The 26,144-nt window shown below is 39.0% G+C and overlaps 1 long non-coding RNA gene across 1 annotated transcript; it reads left to right on the top strand.

Moving 5' to 3' along the window:
- The first annotated feature begins 6,841 nt into the window (after window positions 1-6,841).
- On the top strand, window positions 6,842-8,055 carry LOC148019748 (uncharacterized). Its single transcript, XR_015694867.1, has 2 exons — window positions 6,842-7,235; window positions 7,595-8,055. It is a non-coding gene; the product is annotated as an uncharacterized LOC148019748 (long non-coding RNA).
- The last annotated feature ends 18,089 nt before the right edge of the window (window positions 8,056-26,144 follow it).

The following is a 26,144-nucleotide window of genomic DNA, read 5'->3' as shown; positions in this document are numbered from 1 at the left end:
TAGAGCATTCAAAAATTGAGTTCAAATGGAGATCTAGGACTAATATTTTGTTCTTAGAGAAAATATCTTAGTGACCTTTATGTGCTTCCATAAAAGGACTCAAGTCTATAAAGTTGAATGCAAGGTGCTTAGGAATAGCTTAAGCTTGACTACCCAATATTTTAGTGGAACCACATGTCTCATGTCATTTGATGATGTATTATAATTTCACAGTATCATGAAAAAGTAACATTTGGGATCTAATGCTTTATACAAAGGATATATGATTGAGGACAAGAATAAGCAAATGAAGGAAAAGGTATACAATCCATTCAAGCATGCATTTGTTAAAAAGTAATGTCACTCTTTCGATATAGAGCTACACCAAAGCAATTCTTTTGGAAGAGGCTTGCACACACAAAAGAGTTGAGATTTTCCAATGACTATTATGCTTGATTAAATTAATGCAAAATACATAATAAATACTAGCCTCTTGGGAGTAGTACTAGCCTCTTAGGAGTATGTCTGCTTTAGTTTATTGGTGTGTCCTTTTTCTAGGAGTCCTATTAGCCTCTTAGGAGTATCTTTGCTTTAGTTGGGTTTGGGAGTAATACTAGTCTCTTAAGAGTATGTATAATTTAGTAATTATTGGAAATTTCTCATTACTCATGGTACATGTCTTTGCGATCGCCCCCCACCCAAAACCATGAGGCAGTGACACCCCTCACAACATTATCTAGAGAGAGTAAGGAAAATCCATACTAGCATTATAGCTATGCACAAATAATGTAGCTCAAAAGGCAAATGAACAATTGAGCTTGATGCATTGGGATCCTCATCCTTCGCAATCCTTCCCAAAGGAGGAGGTGCATCTCCCAACATTATAATTCCCAAACTTGTAACCACTAGGTCTCAAAAAGCTTTGAAAAGAGAGGGCAAGGTGAATCCAACCTCTCCTTTCCCCATACTTGTCACATCATCTTATAGAATATTGAAAAATCTTCAAGTACTAAATGAAAAAAGGTAATCGCAATAGAAAACAACTCAAAGGAGATGGTTTGAAACCAAACCTTACAATGAAGAGACTCTTCATGGTTCATTTTCAAGCTAGCTTGTACCATAGCATAATATATATTCTCTCTCTCTCTCTCTCTCTCTCTCTCTCTCTCTCTCTCTCTCTCTCTCTCTCTCTCTCTCTCTCTCTCTCTCTCTCTCTCTCTCTCTCTCTCTCTAAGTTATTGTCACACTTTTTGATCATGTGTGTTGTAACGCATGTTTGCTTATGATATATGTATCATATTTACTCTTTAACTAAGACAACAAAAAGAATTATATTTCTTGGATTTACCTACATGTGTGTTTGTGCATTCATGTGTGTGTTTGAATGAAGAACTATAGATTCACACACATAGTGGCAAACATACAATTGTGTTCATATATCCGTGTGTGTGTGTGTGCAACATTATACCTTGTTGTTAGAGAGGTGCTTAACCTATTCAACAAGCTTCTACCATCACTTCTACAAGTAATTGTCTTAACATAAGTGGTGGTATATAGGATTAAGTAATTTACTTGTGCAACTTTTTGTGAAGACTAGAATTCACACTTAGTGCATTCTAATAATTAACTTCAATACGACAAGGATTGCCATTTGTAGGTTATTGTTTGTTAATTATAATTATGTCCAAATAAACACTTTCACATTAATGATGTCATTGTTTAAACATCATATGCTTGGCATATGGAACTAATTGCACAATGAAAAAATGAATTTTCTAATTTAGAAAAGTATCGTAACAAAGCTTAAACCATCCTTCATCAATGTTTGTTAACTTTCAACTTTTTGTTTATGCACATTATTTTGAGCTAAAACAAGGTTAATACAAGCATTATATGGTTTGGGTAAGTGTGGACATCAAATAAATGCTTGTCTTTTCATTTAGAAATGACTTGGTCAAATGTCAAAACATGTTTCCTTAATGTTTCATAAGGTAACCTTGTAGCATGCCTTTTGTGCCTTGAAATAGCAAAAAAAATTGATTACTTTGAGTATCCAGTGCATAAACGTTTATTTTTTGTCTAAAAATAGATTGTAGGTTGTAGGATTCTTCCAAAAGCACAATCTAGTGACCTCCTAGCATAACCACAAAGTCTAGGAGAGCCAATTATTATAAGGGCCACAAGCTAGACCGCCTTTAGTATCACAAAGACATGCATTTATATTTCTAACAATAGCTTAGACTCATTCACAACAACATTAAGCACCTAAATGATCACATCAAATATGACATTAATGTTTTTGGTCATAGATATGTCAATCCCAATTCGATACGCTTAGGGACAAGCCTCATTTATTTAAAGTTGGGGCTTATTAATATACACATATCACATCATTTGGAGCTTCTCCAAACCAAGATGTGAAAGCATCCATATCTTGCTACTAGGGTAAAGGGGTCAATAAAGTAGCACCCTCCAAAAGGAAAACACACCCCACCCAGATTGAGTGCCAATTTTACAAGAAAGATATTGTGGCTTTTTAGTCAATTAACAAGTGCAAATGAGCTTAACTTAAGTCAAACAATTGAGCCATGTATATTTTTTTATATTTTAGATTTTGTAAAACCCTAAAGTAATGCATCCTCGAGTGTCACTCTATTGGCTCCTCACTGTCTATCTTTTATGAACCTTTCATTTGTAACTAAGGCTACTTGATAAAAATATCAAAATATCCTAATATTTTTTCTTTGAGCTCTATATAATATAAATAATTTGACCATTAAAAAACATTTATGCAACACAATTGGAAAAAATTATAATGGAAGATTGTTAGATGACAATCTATTGGCCCCTTTACCCTACATTATTCTGGTTATAGATTCGAAAAGCCCCAAACCTCCAGACGGTTTCCAAAACCTACCCCCTTTTCCAAACCCCATTTTTTAAAATTAGAACCCCCTTCCCCTCTCTCTCACATGTAATCTCTCCTTTTTCCTTCCCCCCCCCCCCCCAATGTGTAGGGCTTAGGCTTTCTCTCAATCTCTCTCTTTTACCTCCCTTTTTAAAATTAAAACCCCCTCCCCTCTCTCTCAATTAGATTAATTTTTTTAATTAAAACCTTTATTTGATTAAATATTTTTAAAATATTTTTTAAGTTAAAAATTTTTTGACGTAGTTTTTCACACACTTTAAGAAGAAGAAGAAGAAGAGAGAGAGAGAGAGAGAGAGAGAGAGAGAGAGAGAGAGAGAGAGAGAGAGAGAGAGAGAGAGAGAGAGAGAGAGAGAGAGAGAGAGAGAGAGAGAGAGAGAGAGAAGATAAAATTTAAAAGATAGGGAGAGAAGAAAAAGAGGAGAAAGGGAAGGAGAAGAAAGGGGGAGGTGAGAGAGAGAGGATAAAGAGAGAGAAAGAGAATATGAACATAAAGAGAGAATTATAGATAGGGAAAATAAAATTTACATACTTTGAGAGAGACTGAGGGAGGGAAAGGAAGACAAAGAAGAATAAGAAGGGGAGAGAGAGAGGATACATGGAGAGAGAATTACAGGGAGAGAAAAGATAAAATTTTAGAGAGAGAGAGAGAGAAGAAAAAATAGAGGTGAGAGAGAGAAGGAAAAGAGAGGAGAGAGAAGAAACACACATAAAAGAAAAGGAGAGAAAGAAAAAGAAGAGAATATGAACACAAAGAGAGAGAATAATAAAGAGAGGAAATATAAAATTTAAAAAAGAGTGAAAGAGAGAAATGAATTTTTTTAAAGAGAATGAAGAGCGAGAGAAGAAGAAGAAGAAGAAGAAAATGAAAAAAGTGGAGAGGGAGAGAAAAGAGAGAGAGAGAGAGAGAGAGAGAGAGAGAACCATGAGAGGAGAAAATAAACTAAAATAGAAGGCACAGAGAGAGAATTAGACGTAGGGAATTGGGGGGAGAGAGAGAGAGAGAGAAATTAAAAACACGAAGGAAAAAGAGGAGAGAGAAAGATGAGACATGAATTGTTGAGCGAAATGGCAACTTCGCTTGCCGTTTCATGGCCAAGCGCACGTGGAATGCTAGTATATTTTATGAAAAACCCATGTATCATAGGGGCATTCTTAAAATTTAACAATATATGAACTTCAATGCTTTCTCTTTTAATTAAATTAAAATACACATCTTGGTGATAAAGACAACCTAACAAGGCCTTTAACCATCAACAACATGACCTACTTTGAAGGGAAAGCAAAATCATAGGGAGAGTATACAAACAAATGTTAGAGATGAGGAGTGAAGCTCTCTATGTTTTTCTCTTAAACTATTGCTACTATCCACTTCTAGTTTTTTTAGTGTAAAGCACGTTTTCTTTTAGTACTTTGATGCCTATAACATTCCTAAGACTCTTGAAGGCTAAATCATCCCAAAGTTGCCAAGTTGAGGGTTTTGAACCTTAGACATCCTAGAATTAATGTACACTCCCTTCCAAAAGGGATATTGGGAAGGACAGAAGGAAACACACACAAACGCACATGCAAGCACACATGCACATGCATGGGTGAACATCTACGCATGCACATAGACATGTGTGTGTGTGTGTGTGTGTGTGTGTGTGTGTGTGTGTGTGTGTGTGTGTGTGTGTGTGTGTGTGTGTGTGTGTGTGTGTGTGTGTGTGTGTGTGTGTGTGTGTGTGTGTGTGTGTGTGTGTGTGTGTGTGTGTGTGTGAGAAGTCATGCATTCTCAATCATTTCATGCAAGTAATTAAAAATGTAAGACATCAATTGTGTTGCATGTCCACTTGACTTAGCTTAACTCAAGGTAAAATTTTTAAAGCTTGAACTTGTGAGACAATCCATAATCCATGGTATCTAGCTCATTTTCACATGAACTAGTATCCAATTCATAATCTTTGATATTTCTTGAAGCTTAAGGGCTTAAATACTCTCTATTTTTAACCTTGATAATTATGAAGAATTGGGGTTGGCATAAGTCAATTCCCGTAAAAAGACATGAAATTTAAGGGTGGCAAAATGTGCTTAAGAGCCAAGATGCATGGACTTTTGTTACTTAGCACATGTATGATGCAAATATATTTGTGTAATGTAGGTTAGAGTCACGTCTCGTGGATGGAGTAGGGGTAATGGTTTTTTAGAGTGGTACAACAAAAATTGCCACTATGAAAAGTGAGATGGTTTTCACTCAAAGTTTGTAAGAACCACATCTCTCATTTGCGCATCCCATCGATTGACTAACAATATTCCCTGGTGGCAATATGATTCCTTAGTACTCCTATGATGACAATAGTACTAGTCATCTTAAGAGGCATGTAGGCGATTTCAAAGCTTTGTGAAACCCAAATCCCCCTCCTTTGATAGGGTTCGTGGATTGATAGAGTGACAAAAAAATGTGACACCCCTTGATCATGCTCTTTTCTACTCCTCATTGTGAGTTGCCTAGACATATATGCTCTCAAGCATTTAGAGGGTTACAAATTTCATTTGGGTAGTTGCAATGGAGGGAAGAGACATATTGAAGCTTAAGACTGTCATTACTAACTTCATGAAACCTAGCTCTTAAGGGCAGTGCCACGTTGAGCTCAAATTAGACTTCATGGTAGTCTTACAAGTAAAGTGAATATGATGTGACATGTCATTTTGCTCCTTACAAAAAACGTAGCTACCTTGACTTTGAAGCTCTAGTATCTAGTATGACACTACCTTAAGAGCCACATTGACATATATGAGTTAACTCAATCGACAAAAAAGCTCATGAGGCCTACGAAGTTAACTTGATTTAACTAGGCCTCCTTCAAAAACAAAACTTATTGCTGTGAATGGCATACCCTCCAAAATGGTAGATACTCCATTAACTTGGAGAAGTTTGGATGATGCTGTATATCTTTATTGGTTTGTAGTCATCCCATCTCTCATGTGGTACATTCTCTCTCATCCACTCACTTTCTCTTCTCAAAATTACACACACACACACACTCTCTCTCGTGCCTCTTCAATGCACTTGACTATACATTGTAGTTTTTAGAGCTATGCTGCCACAATCGACTTGAGCATGTGTGGGAATGCTAGTGAGATAACACAGCCATGCCTGACCATGAATTGTGACGTGAGCTCAACGACAACTAGGAGAGAGAAAGCATGACTATTGTCAGAGGAGAGAAAGAACATGTTGGCCATGCGTTTGCTCCTGTTGTTGGTTGCCACATATGCAATGCTTCTTGAAGTCGATGTAGTACGCTCATTTTTAGAGGGACTACATTAACTCAGCTAAGTCTCGAGACTGGCACTCTTGAGTGGGCCCTGATAGGTTATCGAAGTGAAGTCTCATGTCCACATGTAGTTATTCTTGGACTTTTTGGACTCACCTATTGACATGGGCGAGTCCTGTCCCTTATACATGGTGTGGGGATGTAGGATGGTACACTAGCTGAGTGACAAGTCAGCCCACAAGTTCAAGGACTTACGTGTGTCTCGACTCTAAAAGTGCAAGTGTAAACTTGAAGGTGCGTTGTTGCATTATTGAGAAAAAGAGGGAGAAGAGAGTTGCATTATTGAGAAAAAGAGGGAGGCGATTTTTAGACCCAGAGAGAGAGAGAGAGAGAGAGAGAGAGAGAGAGAGAGTTTGCGGGTGGAAGAGGGACCAGATTCATGTGGTTGAGCTACGAGGACCATGTGCTGCAATGATTGAGACACGGAGAGAGATAGAGAGCCAGAGAGAACGAGAGAGGGACACACACAGAATTTTTCAATAATTTACTTAGTAAAGGGTGAAATTCGCAGTTTTCTTCGATTTTAAAAGCGCAAATTGAATTTTGTGAAGAGGCGGAAGCCAACTGGCGAATAAAATATCGAACAGGTGGGGTCGAGGAGGAGAAGGAACTCCCAATCAGATGTCTAAGGCGAATGAAGGGCTGACAAGTGTGCCGCCGCAGGCTTACATAAAGCACACCGAAACTAGCAGAAGCGGTGTTTCGTCCTCGTTTGCGTGGTTTTCCTCCTAGGAAACTTCTCTCTCTCTCTCTCTCTCTCTCTCTCTCTCATTGTCTGTGTTGAAGGCTTCCTCCCCCCTGCTCCTCCTCTCACGCATATTTCCATGGCCGCCTTCGGCTCTTTTGCAGGCCTCGCCTCTGCCGGCGCTGGTGCCCTCTGCAGTTACGAGACGCACGCTCTCAGTATGTTCGACTTCTCTCGCTGCTCCAGCCAGAGCCAGAGCTCTAACCTCCCTCAGCACCAGCAGCATCCATATCAGTCTCACCAGCAGATGCCTGGGCAGGAACCTAACGTATGTGTCTTTTTACTGGCTAATCTCTCCGAATCTTGCTTCTGCATCTAATCTTGGTGGTTTTGGAAGTAGCCGTGCAGTCTGGATGATAATTACTAAATTCTATCTCTTGCTCCCTCAGAATTCTCTTTATTCGGTGGAAGAAGCCTAATAAGTATGTCTCATAGATGTCGAGCGAGTTTTTTCTTTCGCCGTCTGATGTTGTAGATTTTGATCCCATATGCATCAAAAGCTGCACGAGTTCTATTTTGCGCTCTTTGAAGCTCTAGAATATCATGCATCATGATTGAGTTTTATCCTGCTCTGAATGTGCTTGTTGCATACCACAGGGTGTTGAACCTTCTTCTGTTTGTTAACAGGTTCTCAATGGAGCCTCACAACGCCAAGTCTCTCAAGCGGAGTCGTGTATGGAGTCTGTAATGCTGTCCTGGGCTCCCTAACGATGTGCTGTGTTTGTACTTGTCCTAGATATAATTTTTGTAGGCCATTCAGGCTAATCCGGGGAGGCATTCTCCCTCTGTAGCAAAGCTGGGAAGGTCACTCGGCGTCTTTGTATAATCCAACATTCTTACAGAGATTAATCGCGTTGTAATATTTAGAAACGTTTGTTGAAGGTTTATTCTGAATCTTGGATGGGCTGATCTTCACCCGGAAACTTTCCCTTTTCCAGATCCTTCAATCCAAAACCGTGTTGTATGTGTCCATAATTTGTAAGGCAGGATCTTTCCATGGTATGCAAGGATTGATAATATTCTACTTTTTTGTTTGCTTGTTTGCTTGCCTTTGGTTTTCCTTTCCCTCGTAGCGTTGTCATGTTTGGATGTGATGAGCTTTCGTACGTGTAGATGCAATAAGAGACGTGTTCGTGTAGTTTAAAAACTTTGATCCTGCTTTCTCCTGCAGCTTTTGGATGTTTAGACTTACATGCGAAAGGTTGCACGCAAGTTGTTTCTGACTCGATCGCATCATCGCAGAGATCGCGGTTAGGTATCAGCCATGGAATCTACAAGTTGCGCTTTCTTTATTTAACATTTTGCCAGGGAAGAACGGGTTTTGCGTGCGGAAGGGAAGAATGAAAGATTACGAAACTCTGCTGTAAGTTGTCTTGTTCAAGAATAAGGAGATGAGCAAGTCTCGCGGATCGAGATTCTTGGTATGAGCGCAAAATGCTCCGGTACGGCCAAAGAAATTTGCAGGCTAATGCGCGTGTTGTCGATCACAATTAGTCACATGAATTTTGCCGTATTTGTGAGAATCCTATTTTGAAGCAGTGTTCACTGTTTCAGGGTTTAGGGCCGTTTAATAAAAAAGCAATCGCAAGCTTTGCAAATGAAGAAACTTCAGAAGGAAAAGCGTTATATGTAAAATTGTGCTGGTTCTCATAAATCGACATGTACTTGGTGGCCGGTTTGTGAGAGTTCCCATTTTGAAACTTAACTTCAAAATGATAAACGTTGCAAAACCCTTGATTTGTAAAATTGATGTAGCAGGCTACAAAATTCCTGGATACAAACTATTGAATCGCTTTCGAACGTCATGATTTTTCTTCAAAGGGAAAGTAGAATCTGGTGGTTGTATATACTGAAGCACTTTACGATACTTTCCAACAGTCCTGAAAGTAATCTTTTTAAATGTGGAGATATGAAATCATTGGTCGGAAATCCAACCATAAGGAGTACTGGTAACTGCACCGAAGGATCACTTTACTTTCAAGATACTTTATGAAAAGCTTGATGCAATATAGTCTTTTCCTTTTTCTTGGTGTGGGGGGCAATGCCTGGTTGGTTCGCTTTACTATATTAACTGGTTGGGGTGACGCGTCACCCATGACCGGCGCGGTGAAGAAAGTTCCCCTCGAACTGCTCCTCACCATCAACTTCCACGCAATGCATGTATTAAATGTTCTCAACCGAGCCCCCTAGTACCCTACCCTTTAGGGGATAGCTTCACGACGTAAGTGCCCTAGTGTAGCCAAAATCCATTTTACAACGTAAATTTTACTTGTTTATTAATTTGATTTGTTATCGCATGGCAAAAAAATTGCGCGGCACCATCCTTCGATCGCAAATAGTGGAATATATCAATAATAAATACACGGTTTCCTTCCAAAATCAACTTCAAAAATCTTTGCTTCAAGTGTAGAGATGGAGCTATTGACTCTAGTTTAATCCACTTTCTTTTCGTTTTTGGTACCCAGTTGAGGCACTTAGATTGTATGGCATCGATTCCCCTTGGGAACCCTTAATACTTAAACATCTTTTGCTATACCAATCCAAATTTATTATCTATTAATTAGTTTAATTAATCTTATAATAATCTATTAATTTGCGTATAAAGGCATGGTGTTAATATTTATTTAGGTGCATTTGTTTATTGAAGTGTTTGATAAATATTATGTTATTTTGTATGCGCATGGGTGTTTGATTTACATTTCATTATTGGACATTGTATTTGGGCATAGTTTGACTTTTGGATTGTCCAATTGTTTTATTTTTTATATGGACAAAATCAAACATAAAACTAAAGCATGCTAGTTGTAAAAGTGGGTTATTTTTTAGATTTTAGATGAATAAACACATATTCATTTATATACATTTTTCCTTTTTTCAAGGTATTCAATTCTTGCTTTAGTTGAATCTCAAAAATTGTCCAAGTTGCATGTGAAGTTTTTGTATTCTTGATATGTCCCAACATCGAATTAACAATGACTGCACATAACCAATTCAGTGCACTACATGGATGATGGGATCTCGAGTTGCAGGTCGGGGCTTGTGATTATACTTGAAAGAAAAGAAGATGCACTACTTAGGAGGGTGTCTGCCGGTGCAAGGTGCTTGTGCTTATGGAATTAAGAGATGGGTCTCTCTAGCACTAGTTGGGGACCTCCAAGACACACAAGACACTCCATACGGCCTCGCGGCCAAAAGCGTTTAAGACTCACACTACACTAAACTCTAATATCGATTTTGCATTTGTAATAGGACACGGTCCAACATTTACATTTCTCTACTCCTCAGAAGGAGATCCCATAACATATAGGTATAATTTTGCAAAAGTTAGATGTAATATTTGAATTTCTAGTTGGATGTTCATTTTTTGTATTGTCAATGTACCTCTCTCTCTCTCTCTCTCTCTCTCAAATCTCATTTCCTTTTTGTAAAGAATAATGTCACCTCATTCTCCTTCACCACAGTGGATGAAGTTGAACTTGAAAGAATAATCCCCTCTCCCCTTCACCACAGTGGATGAAGTTGAACTTGCAAGAAGACGCTTGACACTTTCTCTTCTTTTGTTGTAGCTTTTTTCTCTTGTGGCTTCATCAATTATCTTCTTGGCAATAGAGGGAGGTGAACCTATTAATCTTTGGTAGGTGAGGTTGCAACTTCCTCTTCTTTTGCTGTGGCTCTCTTCAAGCTTCCAGCTAGTCCACCTACTCAAGTTATGGGATATCTATCTAGTTATCTTTCTAGTTAGCGTGTTCGCAATATGTTTTCGCTTGTATATTATTTATGATATACTCTCTCTTGGTAATCTGTCATAATAGAGAAGAAAAGAGGAAGAAGAAATATTAGGGTTTTTGACTTTCTATCTTGTGTGCATTCTTTGTGTGTTGTGTGTCTTGTAAGACCTCAATGTTGGGGATAAAGGCACCTATGCCTACACCACCCTATATATACTTCACATACCATGACAGCAGATACATACTCTATAGTAGCAGGTGCCCATCATTGCCACTTTATTGTTTATTCTTTTAGTGACTATTGAATAAAGAAAGACCAATCACATGTTATGACTCTTGGAGTTCTTATATACGTAGTTCCTCTCTCTCTTGCTCTATCCATCGTAGTTCTTGCTTTGCTCTTGCTTTTCACTTGTGTGCTTTCACTTGGGCTCTACCTTTTAACTTGTATTAGAGAGGGCATTCGAGGAGCTTATTTATCTTGCTTCAACTTGAATTCAAAGCTTCAGCTCAAGGCTTCATGGCAACCATTGTTTCTTCCTCTTAAGGTATGTGTTGAGTCATTCCTTCTCTCGGCTTATTCAAGCTTGCTCTTGGCTTTTTAAGGAGCTTCCTAGGACTTAGTGAGCCTTATTGAGTGCTTATTGAGCTGAGAAGCAACCATTCTATTCATTTAGATATAAAGTATATTATTGAAGTCATGGATAACTATAGCAACTTGACAGCACTTTCGTATTTCGGTTATAAGTTTTGCATATGACATCGAATTTAGATGTTCGATAGCTAAAAACGAAGAATGCAACAAGGGCTACAAAGTCAAGTATTTAAAGAGTTGATCCTATGTAGTTTTTAGTTCTTTGTTTCACAAAGAATATAATAGTTTTGGTTTAGAAAACAAACAGTAAATTCCATAATGTATGTTTGATGCTTTGGAGACTCTATTTTGGTGCCTGTATGATGGTTATACTTTGGAATACTCTTTGGATTGTTTAAATATTGATTAACTCGGTTTTGTAAAGGTCTATTGCTATCATAATAGTTTGGATAGCAAGCATACAACAATGAATTTTATGCTTTGAATACCTATTGTGCGTATATGGTATTTTGAGTGGTATTTCGAGTGTGCTATGCATCTAGGGTGATGTCTGGCATTGATGTATGAGCCTGAACATAGTTATGATATACTTTGCTACTCATATTTGAGCTACATTGAATGCTTTGGATCTTTGGATTTATGCTTCACTTGCTTTAGTCATTGACATAATGAGTTTGAAGACTTACTTGGATTTCATGCTTTTAGATGTGTCTTGGATTTTGGATCATCATGTATTTGATGTCTTGAGCTTGTATTGCTCATTTGGCATTTGGATTTGCTTCAGTGAAAGCTTCTTGCTATTGGCATTAGAGCTTTGGATTCTTTATATAGTTTAGATTAGTTTTTTGAGACAGTGGGACTCTTGGTTCATAAATATGCTATTGGATGCAATTACTCCTACTTGTGGGCTGCTGATCTAATTACATATGCTTTGGACATCAATACTTACCTTAGCAGTTTGTTAGTAATGTATATGTTTATGGGATACGTAGTTTACTAACACTTTGAGTTTGTAATAGTCTTTGGTAGTGATGGTCTAGGCTTAGTCACTATTAGTTGCATTTTTTTGTATTCTGGTTGCTATTCGAATATCTCTGGCAGTGGGAGCTTGCTTTCTTGGATATTTTTCCATAATTGGATTGATAAATATTATTTTTTAAAGCATTGCTATAATTACAATTTTCATCAGACGTTGTACTTTGGTAGTTTATTACTTGTAGTTAATGGATAGCTCTATACTTTGGTATTCTCTCCTATTTATCATTACTTTGGTTGTGTTTTGAGACTATTTTGCAATTATTTAAATAGCATGTACTCTTGACTTTGGCATTGGGATCATGTCATTATGGTTGATTCTTTGAATGATAGTGCTATTTTTAATATTGAAAAGCTTGTTAGCACAAATTTCACATATTGAAAGATGTAGATATGGTAGGTACTGGTTTAAAAGAAGCATGCCATGGATTTGAAAACCAAGAGTGTAAAGCCTAAAGGCATTGATCAAGATATTTGGGATGAGTTGGATGAGCTATGTAAGTCTATCCTTATATTATCATTGTCGAAACATGTTTATAAAATATTGTGGCACTTGAGGATGATGCTTGGCAATTATAGGATAATATATATAATCTTTATGACATGAAAAGTCATGCTTCATAAATGTATTGGTCAAAACAACTCGTGGAAGGGACTAGTGTGTCCACACATTTGAATGAATTTCATTATATTTTCAACCAGTTAACTTCGTAGGGCATTGAGTTTAAGGATAATCTTCCTCCTTTATTCTTACTTGTGACACTTTTCAAGTCATGGGACACTTTTCATATGCCATGCATACTAAAGATGGTTTAAAACTCCAGGATGTTAAGGGTGCCTTACTCACAAAGGAGATAAATAAGAAAAATATGGATATAGCTCATACTTCTTATGCATTGATTGTTAGGGAAAAACATAATGGTAAGAGTAATAATGATTATCATGGTAGAGACTCACAATGATCATAATCTCATGGGCTGTCTCGCAGTAAGTGCCATGGTTGTAAGGCCTCTCTTACAAGTCATTACTGTGAAAAGCATGGTCATATTAGGCCATAGTACCATTAGATGCATGGTGATAAGCACAACGAGAAATTCAAGGGTAAAGTGCAAGATAAGTCTGATAATCACAACATTGTTTCTAATAAGTCTAACATGAAAATTGATGATAAATGCCTTGGAGCCTGAGTCTGATGATGATTACATCTTCACAACTTCTTCTCTTGATATTGGCGAGTTGATTGATGCCTTGTCCAATTTTCCTTAATGTTGGCTGCTTGATTTAGGGCCTTGTTTCAATGTTACCCTGCATAGGGATTGGTTTTATTTCTTTCGTAACATAACATGTTCTATGAGACTAGGAAATGACTTGGTATTAGATATTATTGGCATTGATGATATTAGATTGCAATTTTCTTAGGTAGTACTATTGTTTTGTATGATGTATGCCATATTCCAACCTTAACCAAAAGCCTACTCTCTATTAAACAGTTGGATGATACAGGATATCATGTATCTTTTGATAATGCTGTATAAAAGTTTATGCGTAGGAATCTTGTCTTTGCTTGAGATGCTAAGATTGGGAGCCTCTATCCCTTGCTTGTATCTAGGTCTATTGACCATGTTTTAGTTGTGATTAATATACCACATATATCTTTATGATATCCTTGCCTTGGGCACATGTTCTTAAAAGGAATAAAAATGCTTTCTCATTTTTAGTGTCTTCCGTCCCTTGATTACAAATGCTTTCATTCATGTGATCATTGTCTTAATGATAGACATACATGTACTTCTCATAAGAAGTTTGGCATTACGTGTATAGGTGAGCCTATCCGTCTCACCAAGTGGCGTGAAGTAATTTATGACTTTTATTTATAATTATTCGAATAAGAGCTAGGCATATTCCATAAAGCAAAAATTGGATGCATTTGCTACCCTTCAACGTTGGCTTGCCCTTATTAAGAAGCAATCTAGATATAGGCTAAAATACCTAAGGTTAGATAATGGAGGTGAATATGTCTCTAAAGCATTATTAACCCTTAGACAAACAAGGTGGAAAATCCAAAAAATCTAAAGCAGAAGATAAAGCTAAGGAAAAAGTGAAAAGGAAGTTGAAGGCTTGCCAAGAAAAATATGGAAACACAAGTGCAGAAAAGTCATAAATCAAGGAGAAAGGCGCACAAGAAAAAGCGTAAGTCGATACTTTTATAAAAGAGCGCAAGGCGCATCGTGATTTATTTTAAGAGTGTCGAGCTCTCACTCATGCAAGTTGTAAAGGTAGATGGGCGGTAAGAAGGAAGCTACGAAGATAGGAGGACAATGGGAAAGGACCTAAGCCTAAGCCACGACTGCCCATGTAAAAAAAAGGGGATAAGGGGATAACTGCCCAAAAGGGATTTAGGGTTTTGTATATAAAGTTGAAAAGTGAATGAGAAGCTCATTCTTGTGTGTGGCCAAAAGTAGATCTCCTCCTCTTCTTCTTCTTATTCTTGCTCGCTTGGGCTTGAGAGAGGGAGTGTGAGAGTGTGAGGGAGTGAGGGAGTGAGTGTTGAGGGTGAGGAACCGTGGTTGAAAAGCTCTCCATCTCTTGCTCATGGCAATGGAGCTTGGAGTGTGGAGCTTGAGGATGGAGCTCGCTTGAAGCTTGCACTTGGATCATGGAGCTATCGGACTGCTTGGGAGAGGAGGCAACTCGATCGGGCATGGAAGTAAGCTCACTACACTTAGAGATAGATAGCGCATCGGCTATGTGAGAAGTAGCCATCAGTGCTTAGCTTGGAATGCTTGAAATAATAAGTGGTTCGTGGGTCTTGGCAGTTCACCTCTACATTTTGGTTCCATTGCTAGGACCAACAGATTCAAGCCTTGAGTGTTTGCATGCTTCGAATCGAGCATTGAAGTAGGGTTTTCCTCGAACTGGTGCTTGAGCTAGATAAGTAGGAAGCAAGGGAGTTTGAAGAGATATTTGATCTCCTTAACAAGTAAATTTTTGGTGTTTTGGATTTGGAAAGGTAGATTGGAGTAGTGTATGTATTTGCTTTGTGATTTGGATGCATTAGGGTAGGAAAAAACAAAGAAAAACAAGCATTAGGGTTTGTCAAAACAAGGCAAGAGGATATGATTTGCTTGCCGATTTTTATTTTGGGATTTATTTGCTATTCCAGGTATATACAATCATTCATTAGGGTCTATTCTTACATTCTGGAAATTCGTGCAATCCCTCATAATCAAAGTCGTTAGAATCGAGTTGATTTTTATCATCCTTGAAACTTGTTCATAGGAATCGGACACTGTTACCATAGTCCAATTCCCAAAATCGGACTGGGTCCAATTTTCGGACTCGGACAAACCCATCATGTCCGATCGGACATACCCCATCCGATTTTCAAAATCGGACCAACTGAAATCGAGTGCACAAAAATCACACACCTCATAATTGGACATCTGATTCCCAAAATCAGATTTCTAAAATTGGATGCACGAAAATCAAACACACAAAAATCAAACATTAAAAAAAATCTAATTATCTAGAATCAAACACTCCAAAATCGAACACATGTCAAATCAAATGCACGAAAATCGGATCAACCCATAATCGGACCACTGGGACTCACACCGTTGTTTGATCAACTGATCAGACCAACCTAGAATCGAATATCCAATTTTGATAATCAGACTCATGAGAATCGAACCTCTGAGAATCGGATAGAAAACTGTCAAAATCGGACAAGTGAATAGAACACAGATTTGACACATCTAAGCCTTGAAACCAACCTAGAGACCGTAGAGAGCTGAAAGCACATCATAGATCTGTCAGCAAGCTGAAATCTAGAGCAAGTAGTTCAAAACTTGGCTACAAACGGTCCTTCAAATCGCGCATGGTGTTTAGCGTAACGGCCTTGCAGGCCGGGGGGGACTTTCCTCCCCAAATCCCTACAGAGGGGGCTCTGCCCACTCCGCGTCTCCCCCAAGTAGGTTGGAGAGAAAATGCGTGCCTTGACAAGTCCTTGAAATTAGACCCTAGTGTAGTAATGGCTCTACACAAGCATAGATTCTCACTTGCAAAACAACAACCAAAAGTCCATACCCAAACAAAGACAAACAGAGACCCTAGAATCTCAATGGGCCAATCTAGCCAACAAGCGCAAAAAGACTATACCACAAAAACATATATAGATTGCATTCGGACTGCATCTAGTCAAAGTGAAATGGAACAACATCAAGTTACAACTGCGAGGATGACTAGACGTGATAGTCCTGACGATAGATGCACCTTGAACATCACTGCATAGATGACCCAAGATATCAATAGAGAATCCAAATCTAGCTGTGCATGTGAGGACTCAAAGGCATGTATCAGAATGCTTGAATTTATAAGCCAAGATTTGGAAGATGAAGATATAGTACTGCCTGCTTACCTTAGGATCAAACTCACCACAAAAAGGGAGCATAATGTTGATGCTCTCATCGATGAAGGAGCTGATTTTAATATCTTGACCTATGAAGCATGGACCCTACTAGACCAACTAGAGCTCACACTAACTAATGTAACTCTTAGTCCTTATGGGGGACACCCACAAGCACTTATAGGGAAGTGCAAAATCTTTGTAACTATTGAAATGGAAAGCTTGCCTATCCTATTCCATGTTCCTCCAAATAGTGTAAATTGTGGAAAGGAAACCCTCTTAGGAAGACCCTTCAAAAGGGCGATGAAGTGTGAGGCCGATTATGTAGCATAGAGGATACACTTGACACTACAAGGTGTGAGGATAATCACAACCTTTAGCAAGGGTGACCTCATCAAACCTCAAGGAAAAGACAAGGAATGCTTTGACATACCAAGCAAGCCTACTAACAAGAGCAATGACTTGTTGAAAGAGTTTATACAAGCGCATGTTGAAAAAAGAGAATCAGTGAGCGAGGCCATGCTTTAAACAAGAATGTCAGGAGATAATGCCAAGGACAAGCTTTGGACTTACAAATATTGTAGAAGACCACAAAAGAAGCCCAAACCTTATAGACGAAGGTATCAATGGAGAGCCAACACAATGTTGCGATGATATCCAAAGTGTTGCTACATGCTCAAGGGCATTACGCAGGTAATCGATGGATTTGGGTGCCAAAGCCCCCTGCTCAACCACCTCTATTAGCTAAAGGTCATATTGTATCAAAAGCAAAGAAGCAGAGGTAATCTAAACAAAAATCCAAGCCTCGAGTCAACAACATTGAAGTGATTGAGCCCCTCACGATTGAAATCAAGAAACCAAACATGACTGCTCGAAAGGTAGATCCTCATCCTATCGTGCTTAACAAGCAGATATAGATGTAACCGTTGGGTGTGCACTAAGACCACTAGTGCCCAAGGAGCCTTTGACTTCCCAAGAGGATGATGAGCACCACAGGGGCAATGTTGCTCATGATAAGGCTGGTTGCTCAACAAAGAAAATGGCAGAATCGTCAAACAGCAACGAGCAAATCTTCTAGCCAGTGCCAAGTCCACCCAAGAGTCCTAAATCTCCTACACCCTCTTTCTCTAAACGGACACATGAAGCACAACAATAATCGTCAAGTGCAGCTGCTCAATCCCAATCTCTATCTCAATCTGAGCTTCCAAATGTCCAAGATGCGGGACATGACACCACCTCTAATTCTCAACCTAAGGATATGCCTGTGCAATCCACCATAGCTAGCTCTCGATCTACACAAGTGAATGCTCAAAGGGCAACAAAAGACACGACCACTTCCGATCTACCTAAGAACTTAACACCGCAGTCTACCAACAGTAGCCAGTCCACTGAACTAGCCGCTACTACTTCCAATTAGGACTCACAATAGTCACAACCTTCGACCGTGACGATGCCCCTTGCGGAACATGTCCTTAGTAACTTATCTACAAAAGAGACGTCGCAACCAACATCTTTGACACCTCCAGCACTTTCGAAGCACCTAAAGCCTAAACTTGAGGAGAAATCTCTTGAAGATTTGGCCAAGGAGATGGCGCATTTGACTAATGAACGAGAGATGAAGTGCATGATGAAGCTTGATCACAAGTTGATAGCCATCACACATGCATATATCCATGTGGATATCGAAAGGGCAACACCAGAGCACACAAAGCTCACAGCCGAACCCCTAACTTGGGATGAGCAACAACATGTTTGCTCCCACTATGTAACTGTCACTAAAGAAGTCATAAAGGATATCCCAAAAGCCACAGCTAGAGAATTGCACTTGATACCCTCACTCTATACTTCCCAATGTGTGACAAACAAGGAAAAGCTCAAAGCAATCAAAAAAAAAGGGAAAGAACAAGGAAACTTTGTACAAAAATGGTACTTCAACCAAAGTTTGGCAACCAAAATTGGCCATCGACTAATGACACTCGTTGAGCAAATTTGGATATCAATACATGATCCCACGTATGTTGCCCCGACCTCATTAAGAGTGTTGGCAATGGTCCATGAGCTCCAACTTTCTTCCACTATCCAAAAACATCCCTTGTACGATAAAATGCTTCTAGAAGAAGATCTACATGTGGCTAGCAAACTAGGAGTAGGGAACATGGTACTTGATGTTAGCGCATATGTCTTCTACCTCACTCAAGATCCTACAATCCTAGATCTTTATGCTTCCCATCAATATAACCCTGACTTCTTCAGCTGGTTTCATCCAAGCTTATATGACATGAATCCTAAACTATCTCTTAGTTCTACACTAGAGTTACCCAAACCTCTTGAGCAAGAGAAAAAAAAGTCTAAACACAATACCCACACTGATAAGAAGTAATGGAGACATGTTCTAATGGGTAAGGACAAGAGCCTAGAGCAAACGCCCCCTGACCTGGAGCAACTACCAATGCAATCGGATAAGGAGCTAAATACAAGGGAATTAGCTGAAGAGCTAGAATCTCCAAAAAGAGAGGCAATTGTATCCTCACAACCTAGCGAGACTTTCCATCATGCTGCAGCTATGTCCCATGAGGACACACCAGGAATAGAGAATGTTGAGGCCCGACTAAGCATATCAAGGCTGACCTAGTTCAATGTCCTGAATCTTTAAAGGATACACCTCAATTGCTCAAGAAGAAGATGAGAAAACAACAAAAACAACGACAGTTACAAGTGGTTGTAGATGCCAAGAACATTGAGAGCAAGAGTACTGAAGAGCTGAGGAATAAAGCATCAAATCTGACAAATGAACCCATTGCCATCTCCTCTAACAATGGTGAAACCTCAAACACATCCGTGTATTCTGATCAGTCAAAGTAACCATTACCATCAACGGTTGCTTGCAACACTCAATCCACCGATAACAGAACTTGCATTGACCAATCAAGAGTAGATACAACACTGTCACAACAGGTTGACAAAACTATACCAATCACATCTGAGGAGAACCATGGCACAATAACAGCAAAGCCTCAGGAGAAACATGAAAACCCCGAGGACATAAGCAACCCTAGTATTGACCAATCTTGCTCATCTAGGCTTGAGCCCCTAGCTATGCTAAAGCCTAGAGAAACTCCCAGAACCTTGCATGAGATAGCAACCGAGCAAGCCTTCATAGAACATAGAAGTGTCACAGAGTGCTTGACCGATTTGGAGGCTAAACTCAAATTATTCGCATGTGCTTACGTACTTGCGAATATGGGCACATTCTCGAGGGAGCAACATGAGGAATACTTGCCATATCCGCTATCCTGGGAATAGCATGAATATCTTAATGAGCACTATGAAAAGCTCCTACATGAACACATGCAACTCATCTCTGACGAGGAGGCCAATGAACTGCACTTAACTGTGACATTCAACGAAGTGCTTTGCCAACCAAATCTCTTAGAGATAGAGTAACTAAAGCGACAATCAAAGGGTCAAAGTCAATTTGAAAAATGTTGGTTTGAAAATTGCACTACAATGGCTGAACTTGGAGCTCGAAATTCTCAAAGGAGCGAATGGCCAAATGGCGAGCTCAAAGAGACCCAACCTATGTGCCATCAACTTCCTTTTGAGTATTGACTGTCGTTTGAGGTATCGATGTAGCTAGAACTAGCCAAGAAAACTCTCTGATTGATAAAATTCTTATTGAGGAAGAGCTACATGTTGCAAATAGACTCAAACAAGATACCATGCTACTCGATGTTGCAAAATATCTGTTGTTATTGAGTAGGCTGCCACGATTCCTAGATGCGTATGCCACACTCCAGCACAATCCTGAGTTCTACAATTGGTTTTTATCCTCATGAAGTGGAATGGATTCATAAACCTATATATAAATAAATAATGTGTTTTGTGACTTAAAAAAAAACAAAGCCAACACATACACAAGCAATGATAATCAAGTGCAAGTGATATGCATCGAAGTCAACACCATGGGATTCAGATAAGTGATGTCTCTTTGAACTGCACCTGTTCATCATAGTTGAAGCATATGACTTGCATGTACTCTCACGAGTTGTCAAGTGATGTCTCTTTGAACTACACCTGTTTATCATAGTTGAAGCATATGACTTACATGTACTCTCACGAGTTGTCAAGTGGATACAGGACGGCATAAGTCTCTGTACGAAAGCATTCAATGTCCAAGTTACCACAAGACCACCAACCCCACAAAGAGCCATTACATAAAAAGCAACAGAAATACCAAGAACAAAAAGCCATGACAGAAGTCCCACTACTGGAAGAGAAAAGCACCCTTGCAAAAAACACACATTGCATTTGAGCATGGCCCAAAGCATAGTCATTGACTACTCTCTCTTTCTTGGCCAAACTCTACATTTGGCTCATTGCAGTTGCTACCTCAATTGTACCGATATCTCACATGTTACAAAGAGGTTTGCAAAATCTCAAGTGTATCTCTCCATCTCAACAACTGTTCCTCTAATATCGACGCTAGTAACACAATTATCCTTGTAATATTCATTTTTCATAGCCTTTGGATCTTGACATTTCTCGGTCCAAATGAAAGGCTGATAGCCTCAATGTATTACATTGATTGTATTCATTTTATTTTAAAAAAACAAAAAGAAAAAGAAAAGAAAAGAAAAAAGCACTCACGATCATAACACAACACCTAAGTGTCCTCAAATTAGGTACGTCCAATGACCTTGGTCGGTTGGCTCCGTCCTTGATCCCCTAGCCCTTTTATACATCCCCCACAATTGTTCAGGGCACATCAAGGGCAGGACATACCTAGGGAGCTCATCTCGCCTATGGTTAGACCTGCTACCCTAAACCACTTGCACAATTCTTTTTCGCACTCCATCTCAGTGCCATTGCAATCAATAGTAGTAAGCAAGGCATGGAAGACCATGTAAAGTACACTATCTTCAACCACTACAAGTAGCCACCATCTACCAAAGCTAAGACATCAATGAGCTCAACTATGCTACATCGTGTTGTCAAAATCACAAATGATATCTCAAGAAGCCTTCAAGTGTATTTCTCCTCAACATCAACAATTTATCCCACCCCATCAACCCTTGCTTCATCCACCTATTGCTACGAGGAACCAGACCAGCTGCCTTTCTAACTACGTAATATCTAAGTATGCACATGCACTCACATAATATATGCACCACAATATATACACAATTTGGATCCTCAAGTACAGGACAATACTCTCAACTTTGACCTGTCTCCCAAACTAATCAAACTAAGTCTTGTGCACGATAAGAAGACTAGCACTACCCCAGGGAGAGACCACATATGAGAGGCTTTCAATTGCAGGTATTGCAAACTCCAACAAAAGTGCCATAAGCTCTTCATCAACACTCAACTCTGAATTCTTATCCTTTATCACCCTGCAAGCCCACCAAAGAAGTGTCACCCAACTGTAGAATTCCCAGAACATCAACACCTGTGCCAACCCATGAGTGCAACTCCCAACAAAAACTAGCCCTATCACCAACTTCAACAGCCCTATCACCAACCAATCAGGCCAACAAAGTGCCACCAATAACCACCTTCATCCGCACCACCACCAAAACTCCTCCAAGGAAAACCACAATAGTCCCTTCCATCCACGTCTTCGGTGCATACCAAAGCCTGCTACCTACGACGATGAGTGCCATGGGATTCGCACTCATCTAGGAGGGGGGTAATGTTAACCCTCAAATGAACAAGATGAAAAATCCAAAAAATCTAAAGCAGAAGACAAGGCCAAGGCAACAATGAAAAGGAAGATAAAGGCGCACCAAGAAAAATATGGAAACACAAGAAGTGCAGAAAAGTCCTAAATCAAGGAGAAAGGCACACAAGAAAAAGCACAAGTCAATACTTTTCTAAAAGAGCGCAAGGTGCATCATGATTTATTTTAAGAGCGCCAGACCCATGCAAATTATAAAGGTAGATGGGCGATAGGCAGGAAGCTAGAAAGATAGGAGGACAATGGGAAATGACCTAAGATTATGCCACAATCACCCATGTAAAAAAGGGGATGACCGCCCAAAAGGGATTTAGGATTTTGTATATAGACTTGAAAAGTGAATGAGAAGCTCATTCTTGGGTGTGGCCAAAAGTAGCTCTCTTCTTCTTCTTCTTCTTCTTGCTTTCTTGCTTGAGCTTGGGTTTGAGAGAGGGAGTGTGAGAGTGTGAGGGAGTGAGTGTTGAGGGTGAGGGACCGTAGTGGAGAAGCTCTCCATCTTCTCCTCTCTTATTCTCTTCTCTTCTCTTCTATTCTCTTGTCTTGCTCGTGGCAATGGAGCTTAGAGCGTGGAGCTTAAGGATGGAGCTCGCTTGAAGCTTGCACTTGGATCATGGAGCTATCGGAGTGCCCGAGAGAGGAGGCAACTTGATCAGGCATGGAGATAAGCTCACTGCACTCGGAGATAGATAGTGCATCAGCTATGTGAGAGGTAACCATTAGTGCTCGACTTGGAACACTTGAAATAATAAGTGGTCCATGGGTCTTGGTGGTTCGGCTCTACAAGCATTCAAGTATTTTTGTGATGAGCGGGGTGTTAAGTGTCGATGGTGCTTAAAATAAATTATGATGCACCTTGCGCTCTTTTAGAAAGTGTTGTGCTTTTTCTTGTGCGCCTTTTCTCATTTAGGAATTCTGCACTCTGTGTTTCCATATTTTTCTTGGTGCGCCTTTATCTTCCTTTTCATTGTTGCCTTGGCCTTGTCTTCTGCTTTAGATTTTCTACTACTCCAGCACCACACGCCGCCAACCACCACGCCACCATATGGTCCACAGCCATTTGGTTTTGATGAGGTGCCATGTTTCCAAGTATAAACACAGTAAGTTGAATCCTAAATTAGTGAAATGCATCTTTCTTGGTTATGGGAATGTAAGTGAGATGGGATATCACCTATGGGATTTGCAAGCTAGGAAGGTCATTTGTAGTTATGATGTTATTTTCCATGAGGAGTAGATACATAAGCAACTTGAGTAAGTAGTTGAGATATAGAAGGTGATATTTCAGGAGGAGCCTCATGTTATCGTATAGCCAGCTAGACAACCTATAGCATATGTTTCAGTGGCCCATGATTTGATGTTGGATAGGATATATAGGCCTTAGAGTTTGTTCTAAGATGATCTACTAGAGATAGATATTAGCCTTATCAATTTGAGCCCTCCATGGATAATGTTATGGTGACAGATTTTAGTGAGTCCCTTACTTATGAGGAGACCATGCTCAGAGGTGATACTCACCCTTACTTATGAGGAGACCATGCTCAAAGGTGAGTCACTCATAGGAGAGGGTCATGTAGTTAGAGTATGACTCATTGTAGCAAAATTATACATGGGATTTAGTTCCTTTGCCCAATGGGAAACATGCATTGAGGAGCCTAAAATGGCTTTTTACTATTATTATGGAGAATGTGCTTTGAAATAGCTTTCAAGTTTTTGAATCGTGTTCATTTCCAAAAAGTTGTTCAAGGACTTTTTCACAATTAAAAGAGAACTTTGTACACATAAGTTTAGTAATATATCACATATGGATATGTACATCACCCATATAAAGATATGTGAGTCTTATACAACAAAAAAGTCAAAAATATCTCTTGAACACTTTACTAAGTTTTTGTAAGAAGGGCCACGTCCGCCCATCTTCTTAAGAAATGATGTGCTTTAGCAAAAGCCTAATTAGTGTTAGACTATTCATTTAGATTATCTCTTTCCTTAAGACCCATCTACTTCCAACTCACTAAACAATGCAAGTTAGCTTTCAACATTCTTTGCATATGGTTTTTCACAAACCCTTAACCTCACTACATTCCTAGAGCAGATGCTTAAACATTCTCATCATAAGATTTGCACAATAGATATACACTAGACACCCTCTTGACCTTGCACTACCTATCGTGGGTGGGAAGTTTATTTGGTAACACACTCCACAACATAACATTGAGCATATTAGGAGGTATTAATCTCCATGCCTTCTTAAGTGTGTGCATTCAAAGTGTATTAAAAAATGTGCTTTCCTTCCATGTTATAAGGCAATAAACCGAACCCTTTTTCTTAAGAAACTTACATGTTTTTTCAAATTGCAATCAAAAAGCTCATTTTATAATTGTAATCCTATAAACTTTATGAAATATGATAACTCTCTTGTTGTTTGAACATGGTACACTTATATTTTTGAGGCACACCCCTTGAAGTGATGGCATTCTTCTTCATTTCATAACTCTCCTTAGAAGCTAATTGATGTATTGTATTAAATAACTAATTTTTGCAAACACTTATTGGGATTTGACTAATTCAAAAGAGAGTTAAACTTAGCCAAGCCCTCTTTTCCTATTTTAGCCTTGGCTTCCTCTTAACTACACTTTGAGGGGGGGGGGGGGGGGGGTAATTATAGGGCTCTCAATTCCGAGAGGGTGGGCCTTTGTTTCCCAATTCTTTATAGATGACAATTCCACTGTAGCACGTGAAAAGGAAGGAAATGTAGATAGCCTCATTGAGCTTTATGACCAATTTGCATATTTGTCAACCTAAAATACATATTTGTGCCAAAGGCTAAACTCTTCTATTTAGGATATGATTCTATACCACATTAGCTAATGGGATATGGCTTCAAACTTATTGAGCATGGAGAGAAATTTAGATGCCTATATGCTCCCCTTGGAGTATGTATCACTATGAAGATGCATGTGCTCAAACATAAAGTTACAACATGCTCTCTAGGTGGACTTTGACTTTAGCTCAACCAACTTTTGAGAGGAGATTGTTGGTTTAAAAATCATCCTACAAGATCATCTTTATAACAATGGTTTTACCCCTCATCAAGAAGGTATGGTTCTTTGTTGAGAGGCTATTCAAAGACTTCTTGTAAATCTATGGGGATAAGAAATCAACACATACATCTCTTGAGAATTAGTTATTTTAGAGAAATTTAAAGGGGTAGCTACACATAAGAAAGCTAAAAGACAAGGCTTCTTTTATAAGGTTCTCACTTTTGAAGAGAATGAGGCTAAAATACCATTGGATATATATCATGAATTACTAGCTGCATGTGTTGAGTTGCATGGTATTAAATGGCCTATAATTAGGTTGGAGGATGCCCTGTTGGTAAAGGATGCTAAATCCCACATTAAAGATGTAGAGACCATATGACAATTATTCAAGAGATAGAGATTATGACTTTGCAAAATGTAGGGCTTGTCCCAATAGCTCGCTTAGTTTGGCATTAGCCCACATCTTGAGTCAAAACTATCAAGAAAAAATCACAACAAAGAAATCTAAAAGTGGGAAGATGTTGGGGATAGATCTACCAAGGATTAGTGGTCTTTAGAGAGGATTGTGAGGCGCTGCAACTTGGGAATTGAGGAAACAAAATTGGATGGTAGAAGTGCTAAAGTTGAAGAAGGAGAGAT

This window comes from Lygodium microphyllum, chromosome 19 (genome assembly GCF_053477565.2).
Source record: "Lygodium microphyllum isolate KBCC chromosome 19, Lygodium_microphyllum_v1.1.10, whole genome shotgun sequence".
NCBI lineage: Eukaryota > Viridiplantae > Streptophyta > Polypodiopsida > Schizaeales > Lygodiaceae > Lygodium > Lygodium microphyllum.
Note: the sequence above shows the minus strand (reverse complement) of the source record. Positions and strands in the feature narration are given on the sequence as shown.